Genomic DNA, 5,431 nt, shown 5'->3' with positions numbered 1-5,431 from the left:
AGTGGACTGGAAACAGCTACTTGAAGGTAAATTAGTGTCAGAGCAGTGGGAGGCATTCAAGGAGGAGATAGCGAGGGTTCAGAGCAAGTATGTTCCCTTAAGATAAAGGGTGGGACTAATAAATCTAGAGCCCCATGGATGTCAATATTAGAATATCAGAGTAGGAGAAGGAGTAGATCATACGGCCCCTCGAGCCTGCTCCACCATTCAATAACATCATCGCCTTCAACTCCACTTTCCCACCTGATCTCCATATCCCTTGATTCCCCGAGAGTCCAAAAATCTAACTATCTCAGCCTTGAATAGACTGAGCATCCACAGCCCTCTGGGGCAGAGAATTACAAAGATTCACAACCCTCTGAGTGAAGACATTTCTTATCTCTGTCTTAAATGACCTCCCCCTTATCTTGAGCCCCGAGTTCCAGTCACTCCAGCCCGGGGGAATCGAGCTCTCAGCATCGACCCTGTCAATACCCTTCAGAATCTTGTATGTTTCAATGAGATCACCTCTCATTCTTCCAAACTCCAGAGAGTATAGGTCCATTCTACACAATCTCTCATCGTAAGACAGCTCTCTCATCCCAGGAATCAATCTTGTGAACCTCCGTTGCACCATCTCCAAGGCAGGTATATCTTTCCTTAGATAAGGAGACCGAAACTGCCCAGTACTCCAGGTGTGGTCTCACCAAGGCCCTGTACAATTGTAGCAATAGATCCTTACTCTTATACTCCACCCCCTTACTGCTTGCTGTCCCTGCATGCTCGCTTTCTGTGTTTCTTGCACAAGGACACCCAAATCTCTCTCAACACCAACATTTAAAGTTTCTCACCATTTAAAAGATATTCTGTTTTTTTTATTCTTCCTACCAAAGTGAATTACCTCACATTTCCCGACATTATACTCAATCTGCCACCTTACTGTCCATTCACATCGTCTATCTATATATCTTTGCACTCTTGTGTTCAGCTCACAGTTTACTGTCTCACCTAGCTTTGTATCGTCAGCAAATATTACACTCGGTCCCTTTATCTAGGTCATTAATATAGATTGTGAATAGCTGAGGCCCCAGCACTGATCCTTGCTGCACCCCACCAGTTACAGCCTGCCGGAAGCCCCGCCCCTCACACACTCCAATTGGTTGGAGGACCAACCGCCCATTTGGTCTTCCAGCCCCGCCCCGTTCTTCCTATTGGTGGGGAGCTGCCGTCAATCACCCGGGCAGTGTGAGCTGAGCATGTGCAGGCGGCGGTGACAGACGCTGACGTAGGAGGTGAGCGAGCTCCAGGGAGCGGGTTAAAGAAACGCTGGGGACAACAACACCGAGTGCAGCCCCGGGCCCGGATATAAACCGGGGAACATTCTCCCCACACCGGGGGATATAAACCGGGGAACATTCTCCCCACACCGGGGGATAAAAACCGGGGAACATTCTCCCCACACCGGGGGGGGGGGGATATAAACCGGGGAACATTCTCCCCACACCGGGGGATATAAAACGGTGAACATTCTCCCCACACCGAGGGGGGGGATATAAACCAGGGAACATTCTCCCCACACCGGGGGGGGGGGGATATAAACCGGGGAACATTCTCCCCACACCGGGGGGGGGATATAAACCGGGGAACATTCTCCCCACACCGGGGGATATAAACCGGGGAACATTCTCCCCACACCGGGGGGGGGGGATATAAACCGGGGAACAATCTCCCCACACCGGGGGGGGGGGATATAAACCGGGGAACATTCTCCCCACACCGGGGGGGGGGGATTTAAACCGGGGAACAATCTCCCCACACCGGGGGGAGGGGGGATATAAACCGGGGAACATTGTCCCCACACCGGGGGGGGGGGGATATAAACCGGGGAACATTCTCCTCACACCGGGGGGGGGGATATAAACCGGGGAACATTCACTGCACACCGGGGGGGGAGATATCAACCTGGGAACATTCTCCCCACACCGGGGAGGGGGGAGAGGGGGGACATAAACCGGGGAACATTCTCCCCACACCGGGGTGGGGTGGGGTGGGGTGGGGTGGTGCGGGGGGGGGGATATAAACCAGGGAACATTCTCCTCCTGCCTGCCGGGTCCTGGGTCCGTTCCAGCCCGAAGGAGCGGTCAGTGCACGCGCTGTGTCTGCGTCAAACTCTCAGGGAGCGTCTGTAACTCAACGAGAAATAGTAATGGACCAGGGAGCGTCTGTAAATGAAGGAGCAATGGTGACTGAGCAGGGAGCATCTGTAAAGAATTCTAGAATCACAGAATATTACAGCAAAGATGGGGGCCATTCGGCCCATCGAGTCTGCGCCGATACTTTCGGGGAGCAATCCGGTTATCCCACTTCCTCCGCTCTTTCCCCAAATCCCTGCAATATCATTCTGCTTCAAGTGTTTGTCCAGTTCACTTTTGAAGGCAACTATTGACTCTGTCCCCACCGCTCCGTCAGGCAGTGCATTCCAAACCCTAACCACTCCTTGTGGGAAAATGGTTTTCCTCATGTGACCTCTGTTTTTGCCAATCGCCTCAAATCTGTGCCCTCTGGTTATCAGCCGATAGAAACAGTGTCTCTATTTATTCTATCTCATCTTCATGATTTTTAACACCTCTATCAAATCCCGTCTTTACCTTCTCTGCTCCAAGGAGAACAATCCCAGCTTCTCCAGTCTCCACATAAATGAAGTTCCTCATCCCTGGCACCATTCCAGTAAATCTCTTCTGTCCCCTCTCCAAAGCCTTTGTGTCCTTCCTGAAGTGTGCCCAGAATTGGACCCAATCCTCCAGCTGGGCTCGAGCTAGTGTTTTATATCGCTTTAGCATAACTTCCCGGCTTAATACTCTGTGCCTCGATTTATAAAGCCAGGATCCTTTACGCTTTATTAACAGCTTTGTTAACCTGTCCTGCGACCTTCAAAGATTTATTAAAATCTTTAAATATTTCAAAAAATGTAGCAGAAATGGAGAGTGGCCAGGGAGCGTCTGTAAAGGAAGGAGAAATGGAGAGTGGTCAGGGAGCGTCCGTAAAGAAAGGTGAAATGGTGACTGGGCATGAAGCTCAATTTTAAAATTCTCATCCTTGTTTTCAAATTCCTCCGTAGCCTCGCCCCTCCCTATCTCTGTAACCTCCTCCAGCCCGACAACCCTCCAGGATCTCTGGCCTCCCTCGCATTCCTGGTTTTAATCACACCACCATTGGTGGCCATGCCTTCAGCTGCCTAGGCCCGAAGCTCCAGAATTCCCTCCCTAAACCTCTCCTTCCTCCTTTAAGACCCTAAGAACATAAGAAATAGGAGCAGGAGTCGGCCATTTGGCCCCTCGAGCCTGCTCCGCCATTCAATAAGATCATGGCTCAACTGATCATGGACTCAGCTCCACTTCCCTGCCCACTCCCCATAACCCTTTACTCCCTTATTGTTCAAAAATCTGTCTATCTCCACCTTAAATATATTCAATGACACAGCCTCCACAGCTCTCTGGGGCAGAGAATTCCACAGATTTACAACCCTCAGAGAAGAAATTTCTCCCCATCTCAGTTCTAAATGGGCGGCCCCTTATTCTAAGACTATGTCCTCTAGTTTTAGTTTCCCCTATGAGTGGATGCAAATATCCTCTCTGCATCCACCTTATCGAGCTGCCTCATTATCTTATATGTTTCAATAAGATCACCTCTCATTCTTCTGAACTCCAATGAGTATAAGCCCAACCTATTCAACCTATCTTCATAAGACAGCCCCCTCATATCCGGAATCAACCTAGTGAACTTTCTCTGACAGCCTCCAATGCAAGTATATCCCTCCTTAAATAAGGAGACCAAAACTGTACGCAGTACTCCAGGTGTGGCCTCACCAATACCCTGTACAGGTGTAGCAGGACTTCTCTGCTTTTATACTCTATCCCCCTTGCAAAAAAGGCCAACATTCCATTGGCCTTCCTGATTACTTGCTGTACCTACATACTAACTTTTTGTGTTTCATGCACAAGGACCCCCAGGTCTCTCTGTACTGCAGCACTTTGCAATTTTTCTCCATTTAAATTATAATTTGTTTTTCTATTATTTCTGCCAACGTGGATAATCTCACAGTTTCCCACATTATACTCCATCTGCCAAATATTTGCCCACTCACTGAGCCTTTGCAGATTTTTTGTGTCCTCCTCACAATTTGCTTTCCCACCCATCTTTGTATCATCAGCAAACTTGGCTACATTACACTCTGTTCTTCATCCATGTCATTAATATAAATTGTTAATAGCTGAGGACCCAGCACCGATCCCTGCGGCACCCCACTAGTCACTGTTTGCCAACTGGAAAAAGACCCATTTATCCCGACTCTGTTTTCTGTTAGTTCGCCAATTCTCTATCCATTCTAATATATTACCCCCAACCCAGTGAGCTTTTATCTTGTGTAGTAACCTGTAATGTGGCACCTTATCGAATGCCTTCTGGAAGTCCAAATACATCACATCCACTGGTTCCCCCTGATCCACTCTGCTTGTTACATCCTCAAAGAACTCCAGCAAATTTGTCAAACATGATTTCCCTTTCATAAAACCATGCTGACTCTGCTTGATTGAATCATGCTTTTCCAAATGTCCCATTACTGCTTCCTTAATAATGGACTCCAACATTTTCCCAACGACAGATGTTAGGCAAACTGATCTGTAGTTTACTGCTTTTTGTCTGCCTCCTTTTTTAAATCGGGGCGTTATTTGTGGTTTTCCAATCTGTTGGGACCGCCCCAGAATCCAGGGAATTTTGGTAGATTACAACCAATGCATCCACTATCTCTGCAGCCATTTCTCTTAAGACCGTGGGATGTAAGGCATCAGGTCCGGGGACTTGTCCAGCTTTAGTCCCATTATTTTACCTAGTACCACTTCATTACTGATAGTGATTGTATTAAGTTCCTCCCTACCTATCGCCCCTTGATTATCCACTATTGGGATGTTTTTAGTGTCTTCTACCGTGAAGACCGATGCAAAACATTTGTTCAACGTCTCTGCCATTTTCCTGTTCTCCATTATTAATTCCCCAGTCTCATCATCCAGGGGACCAACATTTACTTTAGCCACTCTTTTCCTTTTTAACCCTCTTTAAAATGTGCCTCTTTGACCCTCTGTGTCATGCTATCTGATGATGCTCCTGTGAAGTACCAGGGGCCATTTTACAGAGTTATTTCAAGGCTGAGATAGATACATTTTTGGTGTTTTGGAGAATCGAGGGATATGGAGATCGGGCGGGAAAGTGGAGTTGAGGTTGTTGTTCAGTCATGATGTTATTGAATGGTGGAGCAGGCTCGAGGGGCCGTATGGCCTACTCCTGCTCATAACTCTTATGTTCTTAAAGGTGCTATATAAATAAAAGTTGTTGTTGTTGATAAAGGAAGGAGAAATGGTGATGGGTCAGGGAGAGCATTTGATCAGAACTGGGAGAT

The sequence above is a fragment of the Pristiophorus japonicus genome, chromosome 23 (assembly GCF_044704955.1).
Source record: "Pristiophorus japonicus isolate sPriJap1 chromosome 23, sPriJap1.hap1, whole genome shotgun sequence".
Taxonomy (NCBI): domain Eukaryota; kingdom Metazoa; phylum Chordata; class Chondrichthyes; family Pristiophoridae; genus Pristiophorus; species Pristiophorus japonicus.
Note: the sequence above shows the minus strand (reverse complement) of the source record.